This window comes from Budorcas taxicolor, chromosome 1 (genome assembly GCF_023091745.1).
Source record: "Budorcas taxicolor isolate Tak-1 chromosome 1, Takin1.1, whole genome shotgun sequence".
NCBI classification, from domain to species: Eukaryota; Metazoa; Chordata; class Mammalia; order Artiodactyla; family Bovidae; genus Budorcas; species Budorcas taxicolor.
In genome coordinates, this window is record NC_068910.1 from 182,142,830 (window position 1) to 182,160,125 (window position 17,296).

The 17,296-nt window shown below is 42.6% G+C and overlaps 2 long non-coding RNA genes across 2 annotated transcripts in view; both read left to right on the top strand.

Moving 5' to 3' along the window:
- Positions 1-17,296, top strand: part of LOC128053750 (uncharacterized) — a 417,990-nt gene that overhangs the window by 308,037 nt on the left and 92,657 nt on the right. The gene's annotated exons all lie outside the window — the stretch shown is intronic.
- LOC128053657 (uncharacterized) lies at positions 3,714-15,413 on the top strand. Its single transcript, XR_008199960.1, has 3 exons — positions 3,714-3,809; positions 12,258-12,403; positions 15,309-15,413. It is a non-coding gene; the product is annotated as an uncharacterized LOC128053657 (long non-coding RNA).

Here is a 17,296-nt window from a genome sequence, read left to right on the forward strand (position 1 = left end):
AATACCCATACTCAAGACCCATGACCCAGGATGACTTAATTGTCAACTTTTAGAAGTTCCCCGTGTGAATCTGGGCTTCCCAGGTGGCACTAGTGGTAACGGAGCCAATGCAGGAGATGTGAGAGATGTGGGTTTGGTCCGTGGGTCTGGAAGATCCCCTGGAGAGGGAAATAACAACCTGTTCTAGTATTCTTGTCTGGAGAATCCCATGGACAGAGGAGTCTACAGTCCATGGGGTCGCAGAGCCGGACATGACTGAAGCAGCTTAGCATGAGCACATGTGAATCTAATATGCAGCCAGGATCATGCTCCCACTGTTATAAATATTTCTCTCTTCTTTGCTTCTCCAGTTCCTTATAGAAATGAAAATTTCATCATGAATAATCTAGAATAGTTCTATTTCTGGAAACTGATTCAGGACATGCTATCCCAGGTTTGGAATCTTTGTAATGTGTTTAAATGATTCCCTGGTACATGGTTACTATAACGGCACATATTGAATTCCTTCCATTGCGCCAGACCTTTCAAAACATTTGTTCAAATATTTAAATCTCAACTAATCTGAGTTTATCCCTATGAGATAAATTTTATTATTGACCCCATTATACTGAGCGAGAAACTAGTAGTCATAAACATACATTCAGTTTTTCAACATATATTTATTGTGTGCATGCCTCTAGGTGATACATCAAAGGGATACTTCTAGTTGAATGAGCTTACCTCATTTAAGAAGGAAAGGGAGGCTGGACTCAATTCCAGACTGCCTGACTCAAAGTACGCTTTCCATCATAGCTTTTTGCCGCACAGTGGAATTGGTCAGCCCAGTAGCAGGAACAAGAAGAAGCTCTTGTTTATTAATTCATTCAACTCTCACCCTCCAGGGAGCACTACTCACATCATACTGTGCCTGAATGATGCTCCAGGGAATTGTGCAAGCCAGTGGCCCTGCCATTTCTTTCCTTTTTTTAAAAAATTAATTTTTATTGGTGTATAATTGCCTTATAATATTGTGTTAGTTTCTGCTATACAGCAAAGTAAATTCAGTTATATGTATACATTTATCCCCACTTTTTAAGATTTCCTTCCCATTTAGGTCACCACAGACCATTGAGTAGAGGTCCCTATGCTATATAGTAGGTTCTTTATTTTACATGTAAGAGTTATTTATTTTATACATGGTATTTCTTTTATACATAGTAGTGTATATATGTCAATCCCAATCTCCCAATTCGTCCTCTTCCTTCCCCTCTTGGTAACTGTAAGTTTGTTCTCTACATCTGTAACTCTATTTCTGCTTTGCAAATAAGTTCGTCTGTATTATTTTTCTGGATTCCACATATTAGCAGTGTTATACAATATTTGTCTTTCTCTGTTGACTTATTTCACATAGTATGATAATCTCTAGGTCTGTCATTTCATTCTTTTTTTATGGCTGAGAGCAAAGACATTACTTTGCCTACAAAGGTCCATCTAGTCAAGGCTATGGTTTCTCCAGTGGTCATGTATGGATGTGAGAGTTGGACTGTGAAAAAGGCTGAGCGCCGAAGAATTGATGCTTTTGAACTGTGGTGTTGGAGAAGACTCTTGAGAGTCCTTTGGACTGCAAGCAGATCCAATCAGTCCATTCTGAAGGAGATCAACCCTGGGATTTCTTTGGAGGGAATGATGCTAAAGCTGAAACTCCAGTACTTTGGCCACCTCATGTGAAGAGTTGACTCATTGGAAAAGACTTTGATGCTGTGAGGGATTGGGGGCAGGAGGAGAAGGGGACGACCGAGGATGAGATGGCTGGATGGCATCACTGACTCGATGGATGTGAGTCTGAGTGAACTCCGGGAGTTGGTGATGGACAGGGAGGCCTGGCGTGCTGTGATTCATGGGGTCGCAAAGAGTCGGACACGACTAAGTGACTGAACTGAATATCCTATTGTATATATGTACCACATCTTTTTTATCCATGCCTCTGTTGATGAACATTAGGTTGCTTCCATGTCCTGGCTGTAGTAAATAGTGCTGCAATGAACATTGGAGTGCCTGCATCCTTTGCCTAGGAATGGGATCGCTGGATCTATGGTAGCTCAATTTTTAGTTTTTTAAGGAACCTCCATACTGTTCTCGATCAGTTCAGTTTAGTTCAGTTCAGTTGCTCAGTCGGTTCAACTCTTTGCAACCCCATGAATTGCAGCACGCCAGGCCTCCCTGTCCGTCACCAACTCCCGGAGTTCACTCAGACTCACATCCATCGAGTCCGTGATGCCATCCAGCCATCTCATCCTCGGTCGCCCCCTTCTCCTCCTGCCCCCAATCCCTCGCAGCATCAGAGTCTTTTCCAATGAGTCAATTCTTCGCATGAGGTGGCCAAAGTACTGGAGTTTCAGCTTTAGCATCAGCTGATCTCCTTCAGAATGGACTGGTTGGATCTCCTTGCCGTCCAAGGGACCCTCAAGAGTCTTCTCCAACACCACAGTTCAAAAGCATCAATTCTTCGGCGCTCAGCCTTCTTCACAGTCCAACTCTCACATCCATACATGACCACTGGAAAAACCATAGCCTTGACTAGACTGTTCTCCATAGTGGCTGCCATTTCGATCATTGACATTCTGTAGATGGGGGAGCCAAGGCACCCTGAGGGTCTTAGGTTCACAATGCTAGAAAGTGCCTCCCAACCCTCAGGCTGGGTTTGCAAGCTTCCAAAGGACAAGGTGTCCACCTTCTGTGTGGACCGTTCATTGCCTTATATGCTGTGTTTGAGCCACATTAACCAACAGCCGAGAAATGCCTGGCAAGACCTTCCTGAGGGAGTCAGTGCCCTGAGGGACTGGGATGAATAGTGAGTCTCATTGTTGTGGATTCCAAGCAAATGCCAACCCTAAGCATGTGATTGTGCTGTTCCATGATTATATTTAGCTTGTGTTGCATCACATATTCAACCAAACATATTAAAACACAGTGCCTGCATCCAAAGAACTAAATATACAAAAAGAGAGAAAGGAGGCTGTGTCAGGAGGAAGAGAGTGAGTCTCTCCTTTCCATGCTGTTTTGGGGTTCTGGTTTGTACAGAGAGTTAATCTCAGATACTGAGTCAACACTTAGTGCTTTTGTTTTTCTAACTCTCAGATATAGTGGAAAGACATGGCCCTGAGAACCTGATAATGTGGTTCTCTGTCCACAAATTACTCAGCTACATTGACCTGGGAGCAGCCAAAGCTTTGACCAGACGAGGCTAGCCTCATTCAGAAAGTCTAGAACTCTGGTTCTTGAACTGTAATGTGCATCAAAATGCTCCACAAGGCTTGTTAAGACACACTGCTGAGTCTCATTCCCAGAGTTTCTGACTTATTTGCATTTCTAACAAGTTCCCAAGTGATGCTGTTGCTGCCTGTCTGGGGACCACACTTTTAGGACTTCTGGTCTCCAAGAACAAGGCAGTCCCATGGATGCTAGAACAGTTCCAATTTAAGACTAAAAAGTAAGGGGAAGCAAGGGAAGGGTTCACTACTATTTATGTATAAAGTGAGTTGGCATCTACTACATTTGCAGCTTATATATACATAGACTATTTCCAGATGGTTATAAAAAACCATGAATAATAGTTGTTGGGGAGAGGGGGTGCTTGGGGGGTCTACGGTGGTGCCGTGTTGATTGTTTTGAGTCTGACTCCAACCCAAACAAACTTGAACTCATTTTCCTTTCTCTACTGTGTTCCTTTCAGAGTCTGTCCTCCACAGCCTCCATCATCTAGTTCCCCTTGATGGTTGACTTCCTCTTGGATTTGGCCAATGGGAGGCACCAGCAGGGATCTGAGGGTGGTAAGAGAGAAAGATGGAGAGATTTCTTCTCTGAGGTCTCCCCACTTTGGTGCAGTGTCTAGAGCACACTTAGCCCCAGCTCTCACTGGGCTCCAGTAAGATCCTTCCCTTCTCCAGCTGTTGCTAGTCTCTGGGGCTTCCACATCCCCCTTTTTAACCCCCTTAACCCTACCCACCCATCTGTGAGTGGTCCCTTTATTAACATCTCTGAATTTGAACCTTCTGAAGGTGATTTCTGTTTTCTAACTGAAAATGATGGGGAACTTACTAGTTACTGTGTATCTTTTTCTATCATTTAAGTATTTTGCAATGTGTCTATCATGGATGTTCAGAGAACGCAAATATTAAAAGTTAAATCATCAAAATAAATCTTAAATAACCTAGATCAGTAAATTCCGAAGAGGATCGCTGGAGAGTCACTTCAGCACCTAATGTACTCTCATTTTGTTTGGCTTTAATCAGATGCTAGCAAGGAATCATGATTTATACTCTTGTACATTCCAGCCTTGTCAGTACAGCTAAGGTGAATGTTTCTGAACAAGAGTTATCACTGGTATCTCTCTGAAGAGTGCACATGGCATCCAGGTGCCAGGGTATAATATGGTGGAAGGAAACTCAATGGGAATCACATGGGCTAAATTCAGATCACATCTCTGCCACTTCAGTTCAGTTCAGTTCAGTCATGTGCACCTCTTTGTGACCCCATGTACTGCAGCACGCCAGGCCTCCCTCTCCACCACCAACTCCGGGAGCTTGCTCAATTCACGTCCATCAGGTTGGTGATGCCATCCAAACATCTCATCCTCTGTCATCCCCTTCTCCTCCCGCCTTCAATCTTTTCCAGCATCAGGGTCTTTTCTAGTGAGTTAGTTCTTCGCATCAGGTGGACAAAGTATTGGAGTTTCAGCATCAGTATCTGTCCTTCCAATGAATATTCATAACTGATTTCCTTTAGGATGGACTTGTTGAATTTCCTTGCAGTCCAAGGGACTCTCAAGAGTATTCTCCAACACCACAGTTCAAAAGCATCAATTCTTCAGTGCTCAGCTTTCTTTATGATCCAACTGTCACATCCATACAAGACTACTGGAAAAACTATAGCTTTGACTAGATGGACCTTGGTCGGTAAAGTAATGTCTCTGCTTTCTAATATGCTGTCTAGATTGGTCATAGCTTTTCATCCAAAAAGCAAGTGTCTTAATTTCAAGGCTGCAGTCACCATCTGCAGTGATTTTAGAGCCTAAGAAAATAAAGTCTATCACTGTTTCCATTGTTTTCCCATCTATTTGCCAAGAAGTGATGGTACCAGATGCCATGATCTTTATTTTTTGAATGTTGACTTTTAAGCCCACTTTTTCACTCTCCCCTTTCACTTGCATCAAGAGGCTCTTTAGTTCCTCTTTTCTTTTTGCCATAAGGGTCGTGTCATCTGCATATCTGAGGTTATTGATATTTCTTCCAGCAATCTGGATTCCAGCTTGTGCTTCATCCAGTCCAGCATTTCTCATGATGTTCTTTGCATATAAGTCAAATAAGCAGAGCGACAATATACAGCCTTGATGTACTCCTTTCCCAATTTGGAGCCATGTCCATGGTTCCATGTCCAGTTCTAACCATGGCTTCTTGACCTGCATAGAGTTTTCTCAGGAGGCAGGTAAAGGTGGTCTGGTATTCCCATCTCTTTCAGAATTTTCCAGTTTGTTGTGGTCCACATGGTCAGAGGCTTTGGCATAGTCAATAAAGCAGAAATAGATGTTTTTCTGGAACTCTCTTGCTTTCTCTATGATCCAACAGATGTTGGCAATTTGATCTCTGGTTCCTCTGCCTTTTCTAAATCCAGGTTGAACATCTGGAAGTTCACGGTTTACTACTGTTGAAGCCAGCCTTGGAGAATTTTGAGCATTACTTTGCTAGAATGTGAGATGAGTGCAATTGTGCAGTAGTTTGAAGACTCTTTGTCATTGCCTTTCTTTGGGATTCGAATGAAAACTGACCTTTTCCAGTCATGTGGCCACTGCTGAGTTTTCCAGATTTGCTGGCATATCGAGTGCAGCACTTTCACAGCATCATCTTTCAAGGTTTGAAATAGCTCAACTGGAATTCCATCACCTCCATTAGCTTTGTTTATAGTGATGCTTCCTAAGGCCCACTTGACTTCACATTCCAGGATGTCTGGCTCTAGGTGAGTGATCACAGCATCATGGTTATCTGGGTTGTGAAGATCTTTATTGTATAGTTCTTCTGTGTATTCTTGCCACCTCTTCTTAATATCTTCTGCTTCTGTTATGTTGATATGGTTTCTGTCCTTTATTGTGCCCATCTTTGCATGAAATATTCCCTTGGTATCTCTAATTTTCTTGAAGAGATCTCTAGTCTTTCCCATTCTATTGTTTTCCTTTTTTCTTTCCATGGATCCCTGAGGAAGGCTTTCTTATCTCTCCATTCTATTCTTTGGAATCCTGCATTCAGATGGATATATCTTTCCTTTTCTCCTTTGCCTTTAGCTTGCTTTGATTCCATGAGTCTCTTGTCCCCCCTGGGTCCCCAAAGGGGACTCATCCCATCTCATGAAGGATCTGTACTGTTTGGACATTGCCTCTTGGATGCCATAGCATTATTACTTTTACATTCTTCCATGAACCTAAGAAACAAACCATTAATCCCTTAGCTTCTTTCATTCCAATATATGGACACAACATACCCTCACCCCATGTCCAAATCACACCCCTACTAGCTGCAGGAGGGGTGGTCCAGGGGTCAAGCATGAGAGAAGTCTTGAACCTAAGGCACTAAGATTTGGAGGACCCCAAAATTGTAAATAATGGTTTTGAAAGCTTAACATCTATTTAGCAAGAGTAATGGTTTAAAGTGGGAAGTCGCCAGATGGTGTGCACTGTTAATAATGCCCATCTGTGAGCCATGTCATGAATTATAAAATTGATTTGGAGGAGAACATCTCCTGCTGTTTGTCACAGGTGCCACAACGTCTCCTCATGCTCTGGGGGTCAGGTATGGAATGAGGTGCTTGTTGCTTAAAAATAACATTATATAGTTTTTTGTATAATAATATTAAAATACTTGAATGCTGGTTAATTTGTTACAAATATTTGTGGCATCCAGAACTTCCTGCTTCACACATGCCTGCCTCCAGGAGCGTGGAGGTGCCTGGCTGTAGGTAGGGCTGCCTGTCTCCAGTGCTGTGTTGAGCCACTCTTGATCTTCTGCCCTGATTCTGGTGAGCTTGGCCCGTGAGCCTCTTCACTTCAGTACAGATTTCTGTCAATGGCCTCAGGTGCTCTTGCATTCAAGGCCAGTTTGCTCCTGTGTCTCCACCTTGACCTTGCAAACTCTCCTTGTCTGGTGTCACAGCTGCAGATAACAGAGGTTCCCTCCTTCCTCCTTGGTCCCTGAGGACTGGGTCACTTGGTTGCCTTGCCTGAATGGTCTGCTAGGAGAGGACATGAGCAGCTTCCTAAAATCTCTAACGCACAGTTCTTCACCCGTAACGATACTTCACTAAGGAGTTTCAGTCAGGACTGATGTAAAGCATCAGTGGGAAGTGGTGATGGGGCAGAGCAAGGCAATCCTCAACCACCAGCCCCAGGACAGCCTGCACACTATTTTTATACCCCACGCACACTCCTTCCCTTGCTCTCTGTCTCACCTGCAGGGAACACCCTCCCCTTGCTCCACAAAGCCCCTAACTCAATGCTTCTACTATGAAGCCCCTTTACCCTTCACACCCATGGGGGTCTTCCTTCCCAGAATCCTTGCAGGCATGTCATCCACCTACCTGTATTTTGCTTTATGCTGCATTCAGTTATCTTCACTTGTGCTTGTTTCTCAGGTAGGATGGAAAACTCGTCAGGGAGAGCCATGCCTTCTATGTCTTTGCACCCTCTCCCATTGTGTGTCTGACCCAGAATTGGAAAGACATGTGTGCTAAGTCACTTCAGTCATGTCAGAGTCATTGTGACCCCAGGGACTGTAGCCTGCCAGGCTCCTCTGTCCATGGAATTCTCCAGGCAAGAATACTGGAATGGGTTGCCATGCCCTCCTCCAAGGGATCTTCTTAGACCCTGGGATCAAACCTGCATCTCTTATGTCTCCTACATTGGCAAGTGGGTTCTTTACCTCTAGAGCCCCTTGGGAGGCCCTGGGAAGACACAGGGAGCTTCATTATTCTTATCCATCATGTAATTCATCTTGTCCTGTTATTTCAGTAGTCCTCAATCCTCACGCTGCACTAGAATTTCCCGGAAAACTTTCAAATATGCAGGTTCTCAGGCCTGTTTCACTAGATCTAGAATGGAGCCCAGTTTTGGGTGTTTATTTAAAAGCTCCCCCATGTAAGTCTAAGGTACAGCCCAGAGCACGGTGTGAACCAGGATAACTTTGTCCTCAGCTGTACTTAGTTCCCCTGCCACTTCAATTTGTCTGCTGGCTGCACTTTCTCCATTTTAATATTTCAAATGATATCTTACAAGTTAAACTGCAACCCTCAGCTCCTTTTTGATATAATATACAAGGAATCATCTTTAAGGCAAGTGAAAACTTTTGCCATTACCTCATTGGGCAGAGAGTCAAGCTGTAAAAAACCATATGAGTGATTCCTTCAAATTGAGACTCTCATTAATCAGTGAGCCATCCTCCAGGCACCTGTGTAAAGCCAGGAAGTCACCATTTGTGACATTCTGTTTCCTTCACCCACGTAAATCAGACAGAACTAGCAAACAACAAAGGTACTGTCACCTATCGGGGTCACCAACAGGTAATGATGAAAGAATAGGTAAAGAGGGAAAAAACAGGAATGATGAATCAATGAGGTTATTATGACAAAATGATTTAATATGAGAAAGTGAATTGAGGAGGTTTTGATGGCATTTACAAGTTTCATTTCACTTGAGGCTCACAATGAATTCAGTATCTCCTGAAAAACATTTAAGAATATTTTATTTTGAAGACGTTCTGTTAACAAGACAGGAAAAATAGTCTTGAGGAATATTTTCCCCATTTGCTTCTTTTTGGTTTACTGCAGTTTTAATTACTGAGGGAAGGAAACCATAAGGTGAAAAGGAAAAAAAAAAACAAAAAACAATAACCCACAGAATTCTTAAAGAGTCAAGGTGATTTGAAACAAATATTTTTGTAAGATGGTTAAAATAAGGAAACTGTGAGTAAGTGTACACTATTTTACACTTCTCTAAATTATGTTTTTCAAAAATTTCCAGTGGGCATCAATACACTTTTAGATATTCTGTCAGATTAATTTTCTTAACAATTGCTTTAAAAACAATTTTGTTTATCTGCTCAGAATTAAAAGAGCTATTATACTTTATTATAAACTATGGAGCTGCTTTACTGAAGATCTATTATTTCAACTTTGTGTCTTCAATGTACAGTTAAACTAGGCTCTAGAATCAAGTAAGTTCCTTCTGCATCTACACAGTTATTTTTTTCATGAGCAAAATTTCCATTGTTCATGAATCTTTAGTTTAGAATGGATTACTTTTCCCTTGGATATCTTTTCTTGATATTGTTTCTATTAAAATTTGCCATTTTTCTTTTATAGAGAAGCTCACTAGATAATACACACTGCTCATACATCCAGAGCTTTCATATCCCTTAATTCCTTCCTCTGAAATATAAACAGAGACCAAGGGTCACCAATACTGTAAAATCCTCCAATATGAAGGAAAGTGACCCCAAAACAAATATACAGGCTAAAGGAATGCAGATTGATGAGAGGAGATGAAGAGAGCAGATGAAAATGCTGAAACAATTAGAATTCACATCCTCCAGGAGACAAAAGGAACTACTGTACCCATTAAAAAAAAAAAAAAAGAATCAAACTTGAGGAAAAAGGAAGAAGACCAGGGGAAAACAACATGGGTTAGAATGGTTGGTGTCAAGGAGGAAATGAGTCTCAAGTTTCATCACCCTTTGGGGGTGAGCATTTCATAATGCAGGAACACTATAATCGATGGTGTGGAATCAGGAATAAAGCAGTGTGTGTCTCAAAGACAGAGCAGTTACTCGGATTGAGATTACACTGAGAGTAAGGATACATGCTGAGCAGATGTGAGAAATAAAAATGGATAAGTAAGATGAAACTATGTTGATGAAGGCTTTGACATTAGGATTTTGGATTTAGTTCCATAAGCAATAGGTACACACTGAAGCTGAGTTTGCATGTGAGATTGGGAGCTGGCCCACTGAATTGCAGTTTCCGTAAGCTTCTTCAGGTTAGTAGTGGGATGGAGAGATACGAGTCAGAAGGACAGATTAAAGCTTATAGGAAATACCCAAAAGTTAAGCTATGTTATTGTAAGATAAAAATTGCATCTATTAAAATTTTTTAAAGAAATGGAAAGCATTATTTGCCTCCAAATTTTCTTGATTGATTATAACTAAAATTATTGCAAGATCACTGATGAGTATTATGTCTCGAAAAGCTCTCTATACACTAAAGGGATGGTTATAATTCTGCCACTGCTTGGTGAAAAAAATAAAACAGTGCTTTTAAGTTTTACTTACATAGAGAAGCATTAGAACTTAGTGGTCTATGTTCAAATTCAAGATAAGCCATGTTTGAGAAGTCATTTAATGTTCCTAACCTCAGTTTCCTTATCTGTAAAATGGGTATAGTGATAATTAGGAAAATAGCTGTCACTTAATAAATGTTAACTGTTGCTACGCTGTGAGGTCAATGTAATGTTTATAGATTCATTGATTAGAATATTGGCTGCTAGTTTATATTAGAAAGAATACCGCCATTTATTGTAGTGGTAAGGGAAGAGTTAAAAGATGCTGTAAGTAATAAGTAATGAACAGTGGGAAATTTAATCAAAGTCACCATTTAAGGACAAAGCACCATTCCTTGGTTTTGAATCTATTATAACTAGTATTATTAGTAGTAATAAAATGTTGGTTTCTATAGAACCAGGACTTGGAAACAAAGCCAAGTGACATATGTATATATTTATTTAATGGTGGGAGACCCAGCACATTTGGCGACGGGCACAGTGTTCCACTCAGTGGGATGAAATGCATGCCTCACGCCAGCTTCTTTAGAGGGACTGTTATTCATCACAGCTGTAATGTTCCCTTCAGAGAGCTCCCACCAGAATGGAAAAGGCGCACTGGCAATTTATATACAAAAGCCAACCCACGTTTGGCTTTGAAAATTCACTGGGAAAACTGTATGCAGTCTGTTAGTTATTCATGGACATGCTCTGGTTTCTGATGGAAGTGCTGTGGTTTCGTTTGTTATCATCACAGTAAAATTAGAAAGCAGCAAAGAAAAATTAAAGGACTGGCATGTAGACATATTCTAGCTGACAAATCATTATGTGTAAGTTTTCATGGTTCAGCTACCATGTAAAAATAGTCATAATTCACACAGCCCTGTGTTTGGAGTATGCAAACTGGCCTTTGCCCTGATTGTCAGCCCTGCCCCTACCTTCCTCTGGTAAAATTATAGAGTTGTCCTCTGCCCTGGGACACTCAGCATGCCCTGCAGAGCTAAGGGTTTGGGACGCAGGAACACCCTGCCTTCCTCAGCAGTGCCATTTATGTAAACTGTACTGAAACATCTTTTAACATCCAGTGAAACAATGTAACTGAAAATATAAACTTGCAAAATGCTGCAGAGTTGAATCTTGATTGAAAGGGAATATTATCTCCAGTTAACCTTTCAACTGAAATAGTTTCCCTGCCCCTTAATTAGATAAGTGTATAAGTCTAGACACCAAAATTTTTCCTCCAATAACATTCTCTCACATCCACAGAGGAATGCTATGGGGTTCTAAAAGCGCATTCGCATCTACCATCACAACTGATCTTCACAAGAAACGTGAGAGACAAGCATCACAACACCCATTTTATAGCTGCAAATATCAAAATCCAAGAAAGTGAACTGCGTTGCCCAAATTTCACAACTAGGAGAGGCAGAAGTGGGGTTTGAATGCAGCAAGGGTCCAACATTTATGCCACTTTCTTGAAATGTGTTTTGGAAGGGAAATAGGACTTTGTTTCCTATTTAATGATGAATTGTTCCTATTAATAATTTAATGATGAATTAAATCTTTATTTAAATGATAAAGAATACAAATACAGTTTCTTTTAATCCCAGCCAGAAAAGCAGGCATCCCTGGTGGCTCAGACAGTAAAGAATCTGCCTGCAACCTAGGAGACTTGGGTTCGATCCTTGAATCGGGAAGATGCCCTGGAAGAGGAAATGGCTAGCCCCTCCAGCATTCTTCCCTGGAGAATTCCAAGGACAGAAAAGCCTGGCGGGCTACAATCCGTGGGGCCACAGAGAGTTGGAGACGACTGAGCAATAACACTTTCACTTTCAGAAAAGCAAAAATGATACTGTAATGCTTGAGTATGGAACATGTAAGAAATGTGATGCTGTCATTTTGTTGGTTGATTTTTTTTCCATAGGATCAGTTCTGTACTCATTTTACTTCAACCAACCCAGAACTGGGCAACCACTATGTAGCAAGCAATCTGTTAGACACCGAAGACACAAAGGGTCAAGTTTCAGCCTTTGGCTCAGAAGTCCTTTTTGGAGACAGACAAGCAAACAGGTAATACCTCACAGTATTCTAAATGCTGTGATAGAGAGGTGCATACAGGCTGCTAGGGGAGCCCAGGGGAAGGGTTGGGTATGTCCATTAAAGAAGATTTTCTGCAGAAGGAAATATCTCAGATTAGTTTTGAAGGATGAATAGGAGTTTTCCAAGCAAAGAAGAGGGAAAAGAAATAGCATGAATGTTCAGAGACACGGAGACAGAAGACAACAGAAATAAATATAGTTTCTGCTGAGGGACACAGGAAAGGAGGGGCGCTTTAAAGGAGAACAGCATATAATCATAAAGATAGTTCAGTTCACACAGTGCTTGCCTTGTGCCAGGCTCTGTTCTAAGCACTTTACATGTGCAAACACATTTATCATCCACGGTTTTGCAAGCAGGCAACTGAGACACACAAATATTGAGCAGTCTGGCCAATAGTCCATGGGCCATGCTTTCAACACTACGCTATACTGCCTTCCAGAAATGTATGTGTAGCAGAGAGAGGGAGAGGGAGAACAGAGGAAGCTTCCAGAGAAACAGAGATGAGCAGAATTTTGGAAAACCTGTACACTTTAGAAAAAAATTAAACCAATGGAGGGACTTTAGTCTGGAAAAGTAGAGTGAGAAGGCAGAGGAAGAAAATGAACCTCAGTATTATTAAGGAGCCTATACTTTAAACTCAAACTCAAATAAGAATTTTCTCCTGGGTAGGAGTAAGCTGTGTCAGACCTATGTCCCCTAGAGGGCTTGTCAAGGAGCCTTCCGGCAGGCTGTGCTCCCCATAAATGTTTTGAGTAGTCAGAATCCTGCCATGTTATTAGGGCAGCACAGGAGGAAAGCATGAATTTGTTGGAATGCATGAACCCTTTGGGTGCAGATGTTTAATAAATATTGATTGATAACAAATCATAGTTAATGCTGTAACTAAGGTTAGTAAAATTAATTGGAAACACATTGAATGTTGGCCTAGTTTTTATGACTCATGGCTAACAGGTGAAAATTCAATAAGGAAAGTTTTACCCTTTACCTCATTTTTAAAGACGTTAATGTAGATAAGCTGTCACTAGCTAATACGTTCAAAGTCAAATTTGCAGTCCTCTTCTGTCAAGGAAGAAAGAACTCTGTGACAGGTATTCCAATTACTAATCTTGCCATCATTTTGTCTTATTTTTTCAATGCTTATTTCCTCTCCATATTTACTATTTCCTTTAAAACAATTTTTACTGCACTCTATCTTTGAAAATGCCCACAAATTCTTTTGCAATGAGGTAAAGGTGTAATTAAATACATACATAAACCAGATGTTACTAGAAGACCCCTTGGAGGGTTAGTTAAAATTAGTTTACCCCTGATCAGAAGAACTCAAAGAATTCCCATGATTTCCACACTCCTGTGGGCCATTTCAATTCAAACCCACTTATTCATTTTTCTTCTCATTCTTTCAATAAGCATTTACTGACCACCTCTACATCCCAGGTACCATTACACCAATGGCAAGTCCCTGTCCTGGAGGATCTGCCATCCTAGTAGGTGAGAGGCAGGCAAAGAAGCAGACAAGAGCAAAAGAATTATGTACGTGAAAAGATAGTTCCAGGGAGTGAAAAGTTTGATGAAGAAAAGGAGACAAGGAGATGTGGGGTGGGGGGTGAATTTCCCCTGGGGGCTCAGGGAAGTTCTCCCTGAAAGGTGACCTCTGATTGGGACCTGAATGACCAGCCTGATGGCCTGCCGGTCTGGGGGAGGAACTGCAGGCAAAGACAACCATCAGGATCAAGGCTTTGAGGTTAGGCTGGACAGGGAGAATGAGTGGCAGGGGTTAGATGCACTTAGGAAAGGGGGCTGGAAAAGATGAGTGGCCAACAGGGAGCAGATCACAAAAGGCTCTGTGAAAGGCCAGGGGAGATGGGAGTTGTTCTTAGCTGGGGTCTGAAGGCTTCTGCCTTATGGTTTTTAAAGAATGCAGTTTCTATTTTGTGGAAGGAAGATTGCAGAAAAGGAGGAGACCCATTGCGGGGGACCTCTTGCAATTGTCTGGGGGACAGATAGTGGCCCTGGAACTACGAGGTATTGGGCATCCAGGGAGAAATACAGTGAATCCTTGAACAGCATGGGTTTGAACTGTGTGAGTCCACTTATTACATGAATTATTTTCAATAGGAAATACTACCCTACTACGCAATCTGCTGTTAGTTAAATACGTGTACGCAGAATCATGGATGTGGAAGAACCTCATCCTGTATTTCTCCCTGGATGCCCAATACCTCGTAGTTCCAGGGCCACTATCTGTCCCCCAGACAAATGTAAGAGCCTCCCCCACCCTCCAAGGGCTGACTTTAAATTATATGTGAATTTTCTACCACATAGAGGGTGGATGTCCCAAACCCGGCTGCTGTCAACTGTGGACAGCAGCAGGTTCACTTTTAGAGATGCTGAGACAGGCAAAACTCCTGCTTCAGTCCCCCACCCACACCCTTTGCTGACTTCTGCAAGAAATTTAATTGCATCGAAACTGTAATTTTTGGAATTTTACTTAAGTTTGAGGAGTGAGAAGGAAGGGCTTACTTCGGGGAACCTGTGAGCATCGTTGACAGGGCCCCCTTTGTCTCACTCTGCCCTCTTTTAAGGGTCTGTTGTGCCCACCCATGAACCCTCCTCTCTATGCAAATCCTCCAGCACTTATAATCCTGTCCTCACTGCCCGCTGCCTCAGAGGGAGCAAGCCCTTTACCTCAATGCCAGTTGAAGATCATTGCAAATATATTAAATCAGATGGAAATCTGCCACATTAAATGTTTTAGTTACATTTGAACTGACTTGTTACTAACTAGGTGATACACTGTTGTGATCTGTGAGCATTTCATTAGATTTTTATTTTATGGTTTATTTTTCTGTTATGATAATCCATTTTTATTTTTCAGGCCTCAAACATTTTGTGGGACATTACAAAACTCACGTCCTCTGTGCCCATGGAACTTCGTGACTCAAACAACCGTGACTGAGGGGCCAGGCTCGCTGGCACTGTGGTAAGTGACATCGCCTCCATGTGACCACACATGTATACCGAAGGATGACCTGCAGTGTCAGCAGGCTTCCAGGACACTGCTCACAACATAAATGCACATCTCCCCACCCTCCCCTGTTACAATGGGCTTCCTGGGCCATCTGCCTTCCTCTTACTCACAGGTTCCTCTCCACTCCACACTCCTCTGCTTCCAGGACCTTGGGCCCAGAAAGGTCAACCCAGAGCCTGAAGTGGTAGAAATTCTGGATCCTGGGTTCTCCATGGCCGATCTAGGGTGAGAGCATGGCTTCCACTCAGGAGCCCCTGAGGGTGGGGCACAGACTGGGCAGAGAGAGGAACAGTTGGAAGAAGGGACTCAGGGCCCTCACATGCAGGAATCTTGAAGCACAGAGATGGAGACGAAGCCTGGAGGAAAGGGAGAAAGTATGTGTGGTGGGGGGCGGGCGTAGGGGGCGCAGAAGCATAGTACAGGCCAAGGTCTGGCAGCTGCTGGGAGGACAGGCCTGCTCCTGGTGGATTCCTCTAAGGCAGCCTCATCTTCTTGGCTCCAGCAGGCCCTGCAGTTCGTGTTTCAGCAACCACACAGCTCACCTGGGCGCACCCTTCCTGGCACAGTTCTCATGCCTCTTCTCCCCACCTTCTTTTTCCATCTCTTCTTAGAGATATAAGGGATCCTCCCCGTGTGTGGAAACTCAGACATCAAAGTCACAGCAGATTTAGGGGTTGAACACATGACCCCTAGAGCCAGGTTGCCGCGGCTTACATCCGAGCTCTGAGCTCAGTCACCTGGGGGTGTGGCTAAAACTCAGCCTCTGTTCACCAGTGCCAAATAGAAACATGGAGACAGCGTTTTGGGTGAAGTAGAAAAGAGTCGGTTTTATGGGTTTGTCAGGCAAAGGGGGCCACAGCAGGCTAATGCCCTCCATGTGTCCCAACCGTGAGGGTGTAGTGAGGAGAGCTGTAGTGTTCAAGGAGCAGGTGTGATCAGCTCAAGGACATTCTTCTGATTGGTTGTTGGTGGGGTAATTGGGAGTCAATATCTTCAACCTCTGGTTCCATCCAGTCTGGGGTCTATGTGCTTGTGGGCAGCATACAGCTGACTTCTCCCACCTGGTGGGGGTTTCAGTATTTGCAAAACAGCTCCAAGGACATGACAATATTATCTATAGAACTTGAAATAGAATCTATAGACCTGACTTTGTTTAATGGCTAAAGTATTATTATTTTGTCTTGCTTGACTGTTTTCCTTTCTTTCTGCATTTTCTCACTTCTCTGATTAGACTTATTCTTTGACTAAAGTTTTTCTACAGACAAAAGGCAGGCAGAAGGCCTGGGTGGGGTCCTGTTCTGGGAAGGATTCATAAGGTTCTGCACGGTCACCTGGGCCCTGGGCCTACTTCTTATCATGTCTGTGCCTCAGTTTCCTCGGTTGTAAATGGGTTGGAAATAGTTCCCGTTGCACCAGCTTGTGATGTCAACTGCAAAGTTCCTAGCATGTACCGAAAGTGAAAGTCACTCAGTCGTGTCTGACTCTGTGTCCCCATAGACTGTAGCCTGCCAGGCTCCTCTGTCCACGGGATTCTCCAGACAAGAATACTGGAGTGGGGTGCCATTTCCTCCTCCAGGGGATCTTCCCAACCTAGGGTCTCATGCATTGCAGGTGGATTATGTACCAGCTGACCTACCAGGGAAGCCCTCCTAGCATATAAGGGTTCACAAATGCTTCACTATTGTTTTAAAGATTTGTCAAAACAAGATCACAAAACTGTGACATATTTTAAAGTTTACCTTAGCAAGTTATGATTTTAACTCAGAAAACACAAGGGTATATAACTGTGCTATGCTGTACCATGCTAAGTCGCTTCAGTCATGTCTAACTCTTTG